The sequence below is a fragment of the Tachypleus tridentatus genome, chromosome 13 (assembly GCF_004210375.1).
Source record: "Tachypleus tridentatus isolate NWPU-2018 chromosome 13, ASM421037v1, whole genome shotgun sequence".
NCBI lineage: Eukaryota > Metazoa > Arthropoda > Merostomata > Xiphosura > Limulidae > Tachypleus > Tachypleus tridentatus.
In genome coordinates this window covers 152,912,028-152,930,583 of record NC_134837.1, presented here as the reverse complement: position 1 = coordinate 152,930,583, position 18,556 = coordinate 152,912,028, and positions in this window count along the sequence as shown.

Genomic DNA, 18,556 nt, shown 5'->3' with positions numbered 1-18,556 from the left:
AAGCGTTTTAAGAACTAAAATTGAATTTAGAAACTACATTAGCTTTTGGATCCAGTTGAGTTACAGTTTTTGGAGAAAGGCCTCATTCGGCTATCTGCTGTGTCAATCATGAAGGATCAAATCTAAATTTTAACGTTCTAAATTCTTAAACTTACCGTTATTCCACCAGGGTACCGATGAGTTTAATATCCATTCTGCAGGAATTTTCTTAGGTTTATTCATTTATTAAAGAAAGCAAAAGTGTATGAACATTTACTTTACTTGTTCCAAAGTTATATTATCCAAATATCTTTTGAAAAAATGATATATATTTATATGTTTAGTAAAATATGTATAATTTTAAGTTAAAGCTGCCACCCTCTCCCATTATGGCCAGGTGGTTAGGGCGTTAAAATTTCCATCCGGTAAACATGCTTACCCTTTTAGTCATGCGGGCTTTACCATGTAACGAACAATCCCACTTTTTATTAATAAATTTAGCTGTGAGTGGTGGTTGCCTTTTCTATAGTCTTTCATATATAAATTAAGGACGACAGGTGCAGATAGCCCTCTTGCACTTTGCACGAAATTCTAAACAAAACGAACCAATCTTCCGTTGCCTCAGCTGTGAACCAAGTGATGCCATATTTCGAGCTTGGCACTTGAAAAGAAAGACTGTTACAAGTTGCAGTTGTTTACAAAGTTTAAACCGAATAAAAGTACCATTATTAAAACTCTATAATAAGTTTAATAAATACTCGCTTAACTTAGAAACTTTGTTTGGTTGTTATAGTGACTTTCAAGGTTTAATAAGTTTAAGATGTCTGAATAAATTAATCTGAATTGTTTTCCAAATAAGAGAAATTAGCTATTTGTACAAACTTATCTGTTCAATGCGCGTTTTGTGAATTTCGCACAAAGCAACTCGAGGGCTATCTGTGCTAGCCGTCCCTAATTTAGCAGTGTAAGACTAGAGGGAAGGCAGCTAGTCATCACCACCCACCGCCAACTCTTGGGCTACTCTTTTACCAACGAATAGTGGGATTGACCGTAACATTATGACGCTCCCACGGCTGAAAGGGCGAGCATGTTTAGTGCAACCGGAATTCGAATCTGTTCTATATTCATTTAGCATAATCCAAGCTCAACTAGTATTTTTACATTTGATCGATCCTTGACTTACTTTTTACACGTACAAAATGTTCTCCTTATCAATACTTCCTTGTCCCTTGAATTTTGATCTTTATTGTTGTTACGATAGGTATTAAATTAAGAGTGAGACAAAAGTTACAAAAAAAAAGAAGAAAAAATTAATTTAATTTTTAATGTGCTATAAAACTTAAGTAATAATATTTGTCAACAGATGGCGGAGCATTAATGTATATATTCGCAAAAGCGTTTTCTCGTCTTGGTTGTCGTTGCCAGACATGTCGAACAGACATGCCACTGTTCCCCTGGGGCTGCATTTTTGGTGTTATGCACAAAGCTATATAATGAGCAATTAATGCTGTGTCCAAATGCTGTCTCAGCTTTATAACCCCTCAGACGTAGCACTGAGCCACCAAGAGCTCGCAACTTTACAAACAAAACGTTTTCGTAAAATATGTTTAGAAATACAATTTCATTACAAATAACTTTACTTTTGCGCATTGAAATATGTGGAATTAGCAACTACTTGTTGGAATGGTCGTGAACATTTCCACAGAGCACGAAGTCACATGGCTGGTGGGTTATGATCTTGTGACCCTATTGCTTTTAAAGTTAGGATTCACTGGGGACAAACAAACCGTTAAAGAGAGCTGTTAACATGTGCTACAACAACAGTAATATTACTTTGCATGTCAGAGTAATAACATATCGTTTAAAGTTTTTTTTTTCTGAACACCTAATTGGTTGCCTATGACACACGTGCATGTGAATACTATACTGGTAGTCCCGCTGAGTGAATTTCTAATATTACTGAGTATCAACAAATAAAAGGCAGTGGTAATAAGTTCACTTTTGATACTACTGAGTATCAGCATGTAAATAGGCAGTGCCACTGAATAAACGTTTTACCACCCAGTAAGTACCAGCACTTAATCAGGCAGTGCTACTGAATAATTTGTTTTTACCTCTGAGTACCAAATTATAAGCTGGCAATATAGACGAGTATTCTTTTAATACCATTGAGTACCAAATTTTAAACTGACAATACCAACGATTATACTTTTATTACCGTTGAGTACCAAATCGTAATCTAGCAGTGGCATTGAGTATACTTTTATCTGTTAATGTAAAGACCAATTTAATACTTAATTTGTGATACTAAGGTATTTGTTTGTTTGTTTGTTTTTGAAATTTGCACAAAGCTACTCGAGGGCTATCTGTGCTAGCCGTCCCTAATTTAGTAGTGTAAGACTAGAGGGAAGGCAATCAATCATCATCACCCACCGCCAACTCGTGGGGTACTTTTTTACCAACGAATAGTGGGATTGACCGTCACATTATAACGCCCCATTGGCTGGGAGGGCGAGCATGTTTGGCGCGACGGGGATGCGAACCCGCGATCCTCAGATTACGAGTCGCACGCCTTAACACGCTTGGCCATGCCGGGCCCACTAAGGTCTTTATACATGTAAATGTGTAAATTTGAGTAGAGGAAAACCTATCAATACACACGATTGTAAAACACATTTTCACCATGTCCTTTATATGTATATATATTTATCTTGACATAAGTGAGAATTGGGTCCTCGACGATTATTTTCTATAGCGTAAAAGGAGGCTCCAAAATTAATTTTAAAAGGCTACTCAAATAAATGAAAACTAATTATGTATGATATTAATTCTGTAATTACAGTGTCTCGCAAAAGTAATCACCTCCTACCAATAATATTACAGTCTGATGAAATACAAATAATGTAAATAGTATTTTTAATAAACTTGTTTTTACTCAAAACACTAATGATGAGATTTAACACTGTTGAATATCAGGAAAACCCGAAAAGAAAATATATAAATTGAAAGTTACTGATAACACTAAGCCCTCTAAGATAGCATTGGGTGAAAGCACTTTAGGCAGCAATTACTGCTGTGAGTTTTTTTGGATCGGTCTCTACCAGGTTTTTACAATGAGATGGTGTAATATTTGCCCATTCTTCCTGGTAAAATTGCTCCAATTCTGACAAGTTCGTTGAGGATCGTTAATGGACTGCAATCTTCATGTCTCGCTATACATTTTCTATTGGATTCAAGTCAGGACTTTGATTAGGTCACTCCAGATATTCACGTTCTTTTTTTGAAACCATTTCAGTGTGGCTTTAGCCTTGTGCTTTGGGACACTGTTTTGCTGAAATGTAAATTTTCAACCGAGTGTTGCACTTTGGCTGACTCAAGGAGGTTTTTCTCTAGAATTCATCTGTACTTTGTCCCATACATCCTACAACTTTATCCTAGACTTTAATTTCCTTGTTTCTGTTAGATGTAAAATTTGTCTCTATACCCATAAGTTAAATGTCTTCCAGAGAGTGTCTAGGCATGTTAAAGTGTTTTGCGACCGGAAGCTCTTTGTTTTTATTGTTGATTTATGGGGAAATTAAAGAAGCTAAACCTTACACAAACAATTTTAGGTTATGATTGGCTAGTTCTCAAAACCAACTCATATTGAACATCTGGTTTATGTGACATCGGCATCCGAGCCTATATATTTCATCACACTCATTACACATAACCCTTTATTCTCCTGAAGAAGAATAGTCAACTATTTGAAAGTATTCGAGTTTTGGGTCTCGTTTTAAAAATATTTTCGTAAGTGTGTCACATGAGAGGAAAAAACTTTACATCAACAATGAAATCTGGAACGTTTCTGGAATTATTGTGGGTGATAGCCATTAGCTGACAAATCTTGTTTACGGAAGAACGTATACTGAGTCAAATGTGACCATTTTCTTAACAACTAATTTGCATAGTTTGTGAAATGTTTGTCTATGGTACTTGTCACATCCCTTGCTCATGGCAAGTAATAATCATAAAGGGTGAAATTCTCTGAGATCGGTCTGATTATGTGACATGAGATATATCCAACAACAAGTGATGTTTCATGTTAGGAGTAATTAACCAATTTTGGTGATAAGAAAATCTCTCGCTATAATTATAATTAGTACAATTTAACCCAGTTGCAGTTAGAAAATTCCATTTAGAGATTGTGTCTAAACTGATGTTAACACAACAATATACAGATGTTCACACACATCTTTCTATCAGGAAGTTTGTATTACTACTAAAGTATACATATTTGCAAGACGAACAGTTCACTCATCTCTCTGCATGGAGGTTTATGTGATTACTTATGTATACGTGTTTACAAGCCGAGCAGTTCACGCATTTTTCTATCAGGAAGTTTGTATGAATAATTATGTATACATGTTTATAAGCCGAACATTCATTCACCTCTGAACGAATAAACCTTTTAAATGGTTGCTTACCTCGCACGCTTCAGTCCCTTTTAGTTTCTCGTATCTGAAATATAATTAATGAAGTCAATATTTTCCTTAAGTACTAGATTAATAACTACAATGTTAAAGATATGCTTACGTTCGTTACAGTCGAGTTAAAGTTATTTCATGTTCTTTGTATAAGCGAACGAAATATAAAGTTTGTTAAAAAGCATACGCAATGTTCTTAACCTTGAAAACTTTCTTATTATTTAAAACCCTTTCTTCATACATAAATATGAGAAAAATTACAGCATTGGATGCACATATATTATATTTATAGAGGTTTATTGTACGCATAATGAACAATGTACGTAAGAATATATGTAAAATGTGTCGATCCCAGATACTTATAATTTTTAAATGCTGATTAAACTGCTCAAATTTTAATAATACAATAATAATACAATACTCGAGGGCTATCTGTGCTAGCCGTCCCTAATTTAGCAGTGTAAGACTACAGAGAAGGCAGCTAGTCATCACCACCCACCGCCAACTCTTGGGCTACTCTTTTACCAATGAATAGTGAGATTGACCGTCACATTATAATGCTCCCACGGCTGAAAGGGCGAGGATGTTTGGTGGGACGGGGATTCGAACCCGCGGCGCTCAAATTACGAGTCGAACGCCTTAACCCACCTGACCGTGCTGGGCCTTTCTTGTCTTTATATATCTATATTAATCTGTTTCACCATATACTCTTTACCCTTGCAGGATCAAAATAATGTTAAAAAATGCAAATATTTATATAACTAGCTCGTTTTAAGAGAAAACGTCATGCTGATTGGTATAATAATACCACATTTATTATGTCTTAGACGTATAGCAAGTTTTTGTAAAATACATGAAAAAATCTTCCTAAGCCTTTCTGGGACAGTTATATTGTTTTGTTAAAAAGAATTTTTGCATTTTCTGCACAGTTGCATTCTGGTGTACACTGCAATCATGATTTCCTGTAGCCACACTTGCGGGACATACTTCCTTTTCTACATCCGTATGTGATAATGTCTACACAACTCACTGGAACTGAAGTCAGTAACCTTATGTCCAGTGCTAGTTGTCACGTGTCCTCGTCAAGATAGCTTATAACAGTCTTGGACTAGGACAGTTGGTCAGTTCTCACATTATGGTTTAATAACGGTACGAACGAGCAAGGCACCATTTATTGGAAGTGCTGTGTCCTGTAATCGGTCATTGAAAAATAATTTTCCGTGCGTAATGTTGCCTTGTACATTGTACATATTACATATGTACAAAGCCTGCTGCTTTGACTGTTACATTGTAAAAGTCAAACTTTCCAAGTTCCTTGAAAGAATTAAAGTCTTCATTGAATATTTTCCATTCTATCATCTTACTTTGACACAGTGTTATTCAGTTACTATTTATAAAATATTAGTTTCTGGCAGTAGCAATGTACTGGAAGATATTTATAGTTTTAGACGTTTCAATTTTCAGCTATAGCCTGCCTTGTGCCATTTATTTTAGAGTTTTAATAAAAATAGCAATTACATCAGTGTCTTGAGTAGAAAGAATAATGAATTATCATTGGTGTGAATGCAGTGCAGGATAATTATAGTTTATGGCTCTTTGTGATGAGATTGCACATGGCTCATTGGTGTGAGTGCAGTGCAGGATAATTATAGTTTATGGCTCTTTGTGATGAGATTGCACATGGCTCATTGGTGTGAGTGCAGTGCAGGATAATTATAGTTTATGGCTCTTTGTGATGAGATTGCACATGGCTCATTGGTGTGAGTGCAGTGCAGGATAATTATAGTTTATGGCTCTTTGTGATGAGATTGCACATGGCTCATTGGTGTGAGTGCAGTGCAGGATAATTATAGTTTATGGCTCTTTGTGATGAGATTGCACATGGCTCATTGGTGTGAGTGAGTGCAGGATAATTATTGTTTATGGCTCTTTGTGATGAGATTGCACATGGCTCTTTGTGAGTGCAGTGCAGGATAATTATAGTTTATGGCTCTTTGTGATGAGATTGCACATGGCTCATTGGTGTGAGTGCAGTGCAGGAATTATTGTTTATGGCTCTTTGTGATGAGATTGCACATGGCTCATTGGTGTGAGTGCAGTGCAGGATAATTATAGTTTATGGCTCTTTGTGATGAGATTGCACAAGAATCGATTTGACTGAACTTTTCTTTCTCTTTCAAGCATCAGCAGCAACCAGAGTATCTATAAGGAATATGTGGTAGAAGGTTTGAGGTTTAGGAAAAGAGCCAGGTCTTCAACAATTCAACAAGGCCAAGAACCCTTGACAGCTTCTGTCTTGTAACACATTTCATGAACCTCTGCATGAGCACATAGAGTGCTGTATCAATTCGACTTAAGTGTGCTTCACCACGAAATGTTAGATTTATAAATGTGTCCGAAATGTTACGAAATATTGTGGTTCCAGGATGCTTTTCTGTAGCTACCACTAGTACTTGACCATTTACCATCAGACAGGAAGTTCCACAAATTTCCACATTTGGTGGACAGAACACACTGAAAAGAAGAAATGTCTTCCCTGTTCTTAGACACCCATTAATCTTAGTAAGAGTATGCGGAACTGGCATCAACCTATTGTGCAAGATACACCAATATATCCCCCATTCCATATGCTGCGATATCCATTTGAGGCAGATTCGTCATACAAGATAATGAATTCATTGGTATTATCAACGTGGTAGTGGTATTTACTTTTAAAAGTAGATATAGTAGTACTCAGAAAGAATGGTGGTATAGGAGTACCATCTTCATCTGCATTAGATCTGTAACAATTCCACATCTCTGTAAGTTCCAATGCATGATATTCATATGCAGAGCACTTGAGCTCATCACGAAGCCGATTTAACGTTTGTTGATTCATTTTGAAAATCGGTTTATTGCAACGCAATTGTTTAAAGGTGGAATCTGAATGACGATCTGACGAATAATCTGCTGTACCAGCAATTTGATTTCATTTGATAAATACGCATTTCTAAAATAAAGGAACATTTATATAAAACATTTTAAATTAAATGTTCTGTATAATAAAGTCTTTGCAGCAACTTAAAATGGCACATCTTTATGTCTGCGAACTTGTACTGCTAGAAACCGATTTCGATACTCATGGTGTACAGAAGAAAGACAGCCCGTTGTTTAGATTTGTGCTCAAACACAAAACAACAACTTATGTTGGAATTAAGAAACAGTACTAAGTACTTTCTGTATAATCTGGATTTTAGATATTTAACTTGGAACGTATTACAGTACTATGATTATAAAACACACATACACACACAAACAGTTCAAATTGCTTATTTAACTTTGGAAAATGCTATTTATGTGCATTTCAATGCGTCAGTGGACTTCATAAGTGTCAATGAGTTTAAACACTTTGATAACGGATCTATACATATTAGAAAAATTGATATGGACATTACAATGACAGTTGTGGTATATCTATAGTTTGTTATGTAGATTGTCCAAAGTTATGGGTTTCGAATTAACTACAATAAACGGTATGTTATGCTTAAAATGTAATGTGTGTATACTTGAAAGAGTGTAACATATATAGTTTCAAGGCAAGTGATATCTGTAGCTGCTGTTTGGAAATTATCTACAATAATATATATATAGTGTTACACTCCAAAGAGTGTAACATACATAGTTTCAAGATATGTGGTATCATTATCTATAAATTTATGTTTTGACAATTTTTAAAATATTATTTTCCGCATCTTACGGGCACTTCTACTGTGTGTTCACTGTTTCTAGCGCAAACAGATATCCCTTATGTAGTTTTAGACGAATGTTATTACTCTAGTTTTATTTCTTAATGATAAGTTAATATATGAATGATAGTTTTTGGTCATTTCAGAACCGTCCAGAGCATAATAATAAACCAGACATCTAAGATAAGAATCTAAACTCCGAAGGAGAGAGATTTGTTTGTTTTGAATTTCGCGCAAAGCTACACGAGGGCTATCTGCACCAGCTGTCCCTAATTTTAGCAATGTAAGACTAGAGGGAAGCTAGTCATTACTACCCACCGCCAACTCTTGGGCTACTGTTTTAGCCACGATTGACCGTCACATTATAATGCCTCCACGGTTGAAAGGGGGAACATGTTTGGTGTGAAGGGGATTCGGACCTGCAACTCTCAGATTACGAGTCGAGTGCCTTAGCCACCTGACCATGCTGGACCGAAGGAGAGAGAAAATTAGAAAATAACAGTCTCCTAAATTTCTTTGTAAATTGATGTTAATCGATCTACATAATACCATTAATCTAATTGTTGCTTCAACGTTTGAAAATTTTAGCTGCAAGCATGCTGTATTTCAAGACCACCTCTGTAGAAATTATGGGATACATCCAAAATACTGGATGTTTTCGAGTAAGTATTATTAGCTTTTCCTCATGTAATCTAAACATGTTAGTCGGTTCTTTAATTTTCAAGTTATTTTAGTCAAATGCTCTCCTTCTCTACAAATAGTATGTGTTTTGTCGCGATATAGAAGCAGAAATTCATATATATGAATTTCAACGTGCTTTCTAAATACAGGTGACATTATATATGTAGAAGCGGCTCGTTTGAGTTGAGAAAATTTTTTTACGTAAAGGAGCGAACAACGTTTCGACTTTCTTCAGTCATCGTCAGGTTCACAAAGAAGGAAAGAGGTAACTGACAGGAAGCTGACCACATGTTTGAAAGGGGTTGTGTAACTGAATGTCGGGATGTAGAGGGCGTGCTTAGATGTTTGAATATATAATTTTATATATTTTATTATTATTATTTATTACGCTAAAAGTTTGTCAACCCAAACGAGCCGTTTCTATATATATATATTTTTCTCTACAAGTGGGTTTTCTCGACATCACAGGTGACATTAGCCCAATTCCTGCTGGGCGAATGTACGTTAAGGGTATCTTAAACAATACAACATTTAGGGATCTTTGTTTCATTTATATTTGTATTGCTAAATTATTCTAGTTGCAATAAAAGAGGTGGACTCAGTTTGTTCCTTTCAAAATTAACTTACCTATTTTGAAATGGTTTGCCCTTTTTTATATCTTGGCTTTTTTTTTATATCACTTTATTATAAGGGTATCTTCGTTATTTTGGTTTCACTGTTTTTGTGCGTTCAAAATGTTTTGATCAAATATCAGTACTTGTTGATGTGATTAGAATTTTTGAGAACACATTAATTTAAATTAACAAAAAACTTATTTTTCACACACACACAGATATACATATATACACAGCCTTTTGACTCTTTTTTTTTCATTAATATGTTTCATATGTTACATAGTTTTATAAAGTATAAAAACTCCAAAACATGATTTGATCGGACTGTATTGACAGCAAGATCGGACTGTATTGACAGCAACATAGATGCTAAATCATTCCCATACACATCATTCTTTGACTTTACCTTGTACATTTACATCTGAGGCCCGACATGGCCAGGTGGTTAAGGCACTCGACGCGTAATGTGAGGCTCGCGGGTTCGAATGCCGGTCGCACCAAACATGCTCGTCCTTTCAGCCGTGGAGGCGTTATAATGTGACTCTCAATCCCACTATTCGTTGATAAAAGAGTACCCCAAAAGTTGGCGGTGGGTGGTGATGACCAGCTGTCTTCTCTCTAGTCTTACACTGCTAAATTAGGGACGGCTAGCGCAGATAGCATTCGTATAGCTTTGCGCGAAATTCAAAATATTTACTCCTAAACGTTAAAATCACTATTTTAATTCAGATCTCATTTATGCCCCCTTGCGACTGATGCATTAACAATTAAAAATGAACATCAAGCATATTTTAAATTTTAATTACTATACACGTTATAGGTATAACATTCTCCAGTTGAAATCAATATCTAACTGTTTTTCTGTGTGTAACATCCCCAGTTAGTTATTAGTGGTTAATTTATTTTAATTTAAAATAGATATGAAATTATTGCTTTTAGTGTAACTTACAAGTGTCCACATATGTTCACAAACTCCCCAAAAGTAAAAATAAATAGTCGCATTGCAGTATTAGGAACAGCTGTGTAAGTATCACAAAATTGTTCAAAGGTCTTGTCACTACGCGGAAAGTTGTAGTAGTGTTACATTAATCATTCTTCTGATAACTTGATTTTACATTCATGTTGAAATAAAAATTGGGGTCAAGATTTCCCGTTGATATCTTGTTTAACGTACCCAATCTTGTATTACGTCTTTACAGAGTTTGTCCTTTTATATAACTTGGCTCTTATTTTGGTATCATAGATTTATTTTATGGCTGATCCCTGTATTTTAGTTTGAAAGTTTTTGCACAATATGTTTTCATCAGACATTACTATTTTTGTTTTGTCAAGAAACATCGCTTTCTTCTGTTTCTCTACATGTGTCAGGCAGATGTCAAGTTTGTACTTCACGGAACACCAGCTGATATCTAGATATTTGTACATGGAAACTAATACTATTGGTGCATTTAAGAGTCCTGCAATGTATATTTTTCTGTTCAAGAATGTTAATCGCTATTCATGCAAAATGGTCGGAAGTTTTGGTTATATGTGTTGTTTATTCATTAAAACTATTTTATAAAATAAATTAGTCTTACTTTTATTTTCATTAACACTTGGACGTACTGTGTTAGTCCTTTAAAGTATTTTTAATTTGATACCAGAAAATAACAAGAAATATTTATAAAAACAGCAGTACATTTGTTACCATTCTTTGAATACTTGTTTTTTTTTTTTAGATCTGTAACAGATATAATACTTTACCATATGGAATATTACTGCAATATGTTTCAAAAAGAAGCTATTAATGTAAAAACTTCTCAGACCGTTACGCCGTTCACTCATTGAAGATTTTCCACGTGTTCCTCTCTGTGTGTCCTTACGTCATCAGTGTTCCTCTGTAGGGGGCAATTTACCATTAAAATTATAAATAAATGCCCATAAAAATATTAACACAATTAACAACAATCCTGGTTGTTAACAAACCAGGATTCAGATCAAGTGTAATTTTATATCTTTTAGGCCCTTGATTGTAGGTTTTAGTTCCTCGACAGAGAGAAGATTACTTTTCGTTTTATTATTTATCTTAATGTAAAAAAATAAGAGGTTACTGTGTTTGATGTGATTTAAGTAGATCTGCTCGGAATTAAAGAATGATGGAAGTTCAGCGCTTGTAACAGCTGTGGCAAAAGTTCGGTTCTGTAGGTAGGCTCACAGCATGCCTTCAGCTTTCTACCTAGACTGAGGTAACCAATACGCTTCTATGTATATCACATATCTTATATGATATACATATAAGATTACATATAAAACATTGATAAACAACTATAGAAAATGTGTGGAGAAAAGTTATAAAAGGTAAATTCTTGGGAATTTCACCCTTTATTTTAAGCAAATGCATCACACTAGAGTACATTAGCGCATTGATAGTTTACACTTTCACGAGATGTGATCTAACCAATCAGAAAGTGCCACATCAGTATAATGCTTATAATACATAAGTAATCATATAAAACCAATTTTTAATATTGTGAATCAAGTTATGACCCTTAGGAATGAAATGCTACAAGACAATAATGTAGAAATTAGAGTTCTGACTAGTCAAGGATACTCCTCGCAGATTAATTTGGTTTAGTTTGAATTTTGCGCAAAGCTACACGAGGGCTATCTGTGCTGTCCGTTTCTAATTTTGCTATGTAAGACTAGAGGGAAAGCAACTAGTCATCACCATTCACTGCCAATTTTTAGGCTTTTCTTTTATCAACGAATAGTGAGGTTGACCGTTACATTATATGGCTTGGTTTGCATAAAAATTCTGATATGAACATTTTTGAGACTGCATAGGTTTAGGTAAAGCTGAGACTGCCAAATGTACGAATATAGGACATTTAGAACAATTTGTTGTCATAAAGAGTAATGCTGTTGATTAGGGAAATAATGTGTTTATGCTTTAAGGAAAAGCTATTTGTTAAATTTTCATTGAAAATAAGCAATGAAAGTGAATAGACATATTTTATATTTTGTGTTTGTTTTTATCGTAACAAATATTGATATCACAAATATGTTTACATTTAGTTATCTATCATGCTCTTTTTTAAAATGTTTATGTAAACACAAACGCACACAATCTTACAAGCATGTATAAAATATTGGAGAAAACTGATAAAACGTAACATTAATTTGTTTGTTTTGAATTTCGCGCAAAGCTACACGAGAGCTATTTGCGCTAGCCATTCTTCATATAGTAGTGTAACACTAGAGGGAAAACAGTTAGTCATCACCACCCATCGCCAATGCTTGGGCTACTCTTTCACCAACGAATAGTGGGATTGACCGTTGCATTATAACATACCCGCAGCTGAAAGGACGAGCGTGTTTGGTGTAACGGAGATTGAACCTGCAACCCTCAGACTGCGAGTCGAGTGCTCTACCCACCTGACCATGCTAGGCCCTACTGTCTTTGATGTTTCGAAATAGTAATTGGTCATTCTAAATATCAGCGTCACAGGTAATTTTCTGGGATCATCTTTTTATGATCATACCCTAAGTGTATTTACATGGCCACACCGTGTGACGGGGATTCAAACCCTCGACCCACAGACTGCGAACAAGCGCCTCTAACTACTCTGCCGGCACAATAATAAAGTAGAGTTCTTAATTAAAAAAATAGCATCTGTTGTATCTAATACACTTTATTTATTTTATTGTAGAGAAGAATACATATTTAACTTGTGTATGGTCTACTGAAAAGAATGAAATACGAAATATAATATAAGGTAAAATTGTTTTTCAAAATATGGCCGCAATTAAATTTTTATTCTTGTCAAGTATAAATGTTAACTACAAAAATTAAGTTGTACTGCATTAGGTACCATTTGTTTGCCATATTTTTTACTATTTTTAAACGTAATTGTATTCAGATATGGATAATTATTTTCATAATCCTTATTCCTCAAAATACGTTTAAGGAACAGAGGCTCAACCTCCACATTCAAAAGATTCGTTTACTCGCTGATTTAGGTTAAATAAAAAGCTAATGCGTTATTCCTAAATATAATCAGAAAATTCCAATGGTGTCACTCATCCACAATATATTCTCTACAACAAACAACTTTAATGGAAGCAGACATTTGTCACGCAAACAGTACACTTGTGTATCATGAGTCGGCACAAATAATTGATGGGACGGCAAATATTTTCAGAACTGGTTTCAACCAGTTCAAATAAAGTTTATTGTAAATAGTTTGTATTTTAGTCTATGTACTTTAGCTAGTTACCCGTGAGTTTATTTACATCTGGTATTGTGATGTAATCTGAAGAAGATTTTACTGTACAATGGTTTATTTTATTTTGTTAGGAAGTGTTTTTGTTTACACGTTTCTTTTACTCTGACAAACCGGCATCACATGAGAATTTCTCTACGATCCAACTTAATATTTTTCTTCAGTGTCTTTAAATGATAATAAAACAACCATTCTCATTTATGAAACAGCCGTGGGAGGCGTTATAAAGAGGCAGTCAGTACCTTGACTCAAAATCGATACGGTAGTTACTATATTCGTTCTTCATTATTCCGAAACGTTCATCAATGATCAATACCATTGTCTAAAAAAAACTGCAAATAAACAAAAAACAATGTTAATTTTCTCATTATTACAACGGCAACTGGGTTTTGGAACACCCTGTATTAGCTAAACTTTTAAAAACTCACTACGTTCATATAAAACTCACATGAATTTAACCAAAACTTAAAAAAATAAACGTGTTAATAATCCCAATTGTTTTATTATTATCAACTAATTATCGAAATACACGTTCTGTTCTCTTCTTTAAATGTTAACGGTTGAAGATGAAGTTCTAGTGCGCTCTTCTTCTGATTAAGAGCTAGTTTACTTAATTTAACAGCAAGAGATTCTAGCCATTGAGCTAATGAAAACCAGAAGATGAGCGCATTAACAATAAAGATTCAATGTATAAATGTAAAGAACAGGACACTCACTGAGATCGTTGGATGTAAGATTGATTAAAACTTAATTATGACCTAAGTCGTCTCGAGCAATCAGTTTTCTTCTGATCAAAATTCAAGGTTATTTAAAAGCAGATAGAAGCAGATGCTGTTATTGTTGTAATCCCTCCTCTTGTAATACATGTGTTATTCTTGTATAACTCGTGCTCTTCCTTTTAATTATTCTTCATAAATGTTTGGTTTGAATTTCGCGCAAAGCTATCCGAGTGTTATATGCGTTATGTATCTCTAAGTTAGCAGTGTAACAATAGAAGAAAGGTAGCTGATACTGGAGACTTTTCTGACTTGGCTAGAATCACTATTATGCCTCTTGATAAAATGAAAGATTTGTTCCTACTTTGTTTGTTGAGTTTCGTACACCGAATGCTGTAAAAGACAGAAATTACAAATTACTCAGTATGATGCAATTCATGAATCCCACTGGCAGTTGAATATTACAAAAATACTTTGGTAAGCCGAACGACTTTAAAGGTTACGCAGTCTAAACTTAAAGTTACCTAGGTACAATGTTGTTGTTACATATTATTTACAGATAGTAAACATTTTTGATGAATCTTATTATCCCAGTTGTAAGCTCACGTTTATTAAAACCGACAAAGATGTGGGCAATGCAAAATTGAGCAAGCACATGGTAGAGACGATGTGTATTATATAACACAAATAAATAGTGAACAGTTTTATTTTATAAACATATATGTCGAATCATCTTTATAGTCTAGATTTGGGAAGTGTAAACTAATGCAGTAATTCATTCCCTTTGATGATTTTACTGGGTGTTTTTTGTCCAGTTTGAAGCAATTCATTTGCGTTTTCGTTGAACTTTAAAAAAAGTAGACAGATACTTCAGTATAAAAGTAGTTGCAGTCTATTAGAGTTCTCAAACCTATTAACTCTATTACTGTTGAGAATAATTTATACATTTCACTAGATTTCCAGAGGTCGATTTCATTACGTTTTTCCACTTAAGCCTAATTTAATACGTTACGATTTGAAAGGCTAAGATTAACAATAGTCATAAATACGCCTTAGAACTATTGTTCCAATTGATTTAAAATGAAAACCGTAAGAAAGAACCGTTTATCCTTATAAAATTTACATATCCCATGTAGTTTTGGTAAGGGGGAGATGTAATAAAAATGATAACTTTTACATAGGCAAGGTTTACGAAAATTAGTTTTCTTTTAATACTGAAAACATAGGCAAGAACTTATTGTTATCAAGTCTTCGATTTTTATGAATAAAAACACACATATATGTAAAGATAATAGTTTAAAATCACTAAATTCATTTTATTTAATGCAGGAGAGAAGTTACCAGCAAATAACTCGAATTTATGGCAATTTTCCTTTTGTAAACGAGACAATTCTGTAATTACAAAACTGCAATAATCATTGTCAGCGCATGTTCTGTTTGCTCAACGGTATACTTTCTGTTAAATGAATATATATATATCTATGACTCTAACAAATAATGACTTCCAATGGCAATATTTTTTTATTTAGAACAAAGGTTTTTTTCTGTGAAGATGACAAATGATATTTACTGAGAAACATATACATTTTGTGCTGGTAACAGCCAACAAGTTATTACTTAAGTAAATGGAAAAATATAATTTTTGATAATATCGTGTACATAGCATCGAATTAGCTCTCTGTCGTCTGAAGCTCTTGACTGCTAAGAACCAGAGAAAATTCACAGTCAAAACAAAGTTCACTGTAAGAGTTCAGCCTTTTAAATAGTTATCTTTTAATCTTAGTTCATGTCCTCTGTAACCTAACACAGAAATGGTCTGTAGAACAGTGTGCCTACAGTTTAACACTGGAAAACGTGATCTGTAACCACGCTCTGCATGGACCTCTTAATTTCTGAAACAAAAAAGAAACGTTATATATATATATGTATAAATTGTGTATAATTTCACACTGCCTTCGCTTCTTTAAAGGGCAGGCAGAACGTATACGTTTATCACCATCACGAGTTTCATAACTTTAAGTACGATTCATGTATTACCCAAGGACGGTTTTAATGAGCAGTTTTAATAATGACTTTCATTCAGTAATATTTATTTCATCATCATTAGGGATAAACATTCCCCTTGTGGCCGAATTATGAAATCACACATTATTGCGATATCGTGAAGTATTTTTATCCTCTTATAATTATAGAGTTGAATGACATCTTTTTATAAAATGAATATTTTTTGTAATGTAAGGAAACACCCAATTTTATAATTCAGTAATTTCACGAAAGTGTAATTTAATCTAATACCTTTGTTGCATAACATACGAACTTTGGTTCTACAGGATGAGATTACTTTTGTGAAAGGCCAACTCCTTAAATGTTCTTCCTAGGATACCTCTGTCGACTCAGTGGCAAACTCTAAAAGTTCAAAAAATTAAAAATTATAATTCCACCTCTCTGTTGGTTACGTCAAACAATACTATTGTGCAGCTTTACGCTGAAACATGACAAAAAATCTTTCTAGAAGCAAGGCCTAAAAATAACTGACTTTACCCTTTGGAGGCGATTGTTAACAACAAACTTAGAATTAAAAAAAAGACAAAGAAAAAGCTAAACTACATTTTATATTTCCATCGGTGTTCTTTCTTTAAAAATCGCAATATAAGAGAAAAGAAAATATTAATTTTCCACTGAATTCCAAATAATATAGTCTGATTACGTTTATAATAATCGTATTAGACGTCTACTGCTAAAAACAAAAAAGTAGACTAGTGATTTTGCGTAACGGTCGCATATCAAAATTAACTTTTTGTAAACCTTGAAATGTCTTTTTTTTCCAATAAATTAAATACTTAGCTTTCTTCTCCAGTTTCACTCTCCCAGTCCCCGTAATCACTTTACATTTGCTTAATTAATTCTTTGCATGTGTATAATTTCAGGTCCTAGTGTTTTGAGTCTCAAAACATAAATATCCCAACTTATTTTTCTTCGATATAGTTTAGGGACGTCAACGGATCCAATGCACCCCTCCAGTTGCAAGAAACTTGGGCTACTGGGCTCTAATGGTCACTCTGACCATGTCGAAAATGTTTAGTTATTTTCAGTTAAAACTCATGGTATGTTTCATATAAAACGTTTATGCTGTTGTTTTTAATTTACTGTAACTGTTCATTAAACTAAGGCAGGTCCAGCGTGGCCAGATGGCTAGGGCGCTGGACTCGTAATTTGAGGATTGCGGTTTCGAATCCCCGTCACACCAAATATACTCTCCTTTTCAGGTGTTGTAATGTGACGGTCAGTCCCACTCTTCATGGGTAAAAATGTAACCCAGGAGTTGGTGGTGATGACTAACTATCTTCCCTCTAATTGTATGTTGCTAAGTTAGGGACGGTTAGAGCAAATAGTTCTCGTGTAACTCTGCACAAAAGTTAAAAAACAAACGAACAAAACAAGGAGTAATCGTAATCGTCAATTTAACTTTACTCACTTGTCATGAAACATTATAACAGTAAAATGTTACATATTTCTTAAAAAAATCTGTGTTTTATGTATAAGATACATGATACTTATTTTGTTATAGTTAAAATTTTTGCATAAGATGTTGACAGCTTGCATAATATATCCAACTGTTGCTGCAGACGCGAGTTCATTAAATCGAACACCTGAGAAGTAGTAGGACGTTCAAAAGTCTTCTCGAAAGAACGTGTTTAAATATATATATCGTTGTAGGGTGGACTGTTATGATCAAACTATTTATGGATGTGCCTCGTCGTGGCTGAGCAGTAGGTCTGCGGATTTATACTAAAAGAAATCGGTTTTCGATACTACTAGTGGGCAGAAGAGCGACAGCCAGTTATATAACTTTTTGCTTAACTGCGAACAATTTGTAGCAAAGCTTAAGAACGATACAAAGTCAACTAATTAAAAAAAACAGTAAAAGGAACAAAACATATATAAAATTAATCAATACTTATCTAACTGAATTATTTTAAAAAATAGGGAAAAGATAAGAAAATATAAGTCCGGTGCAGTAAAGAAGTAAAGAAAGAAGTAGATGTAGTGTTTAGTTTTTCTATAAATTAAGTTAATTCACTGTGGAAACGAAGATCAACTGGAAAAACGATG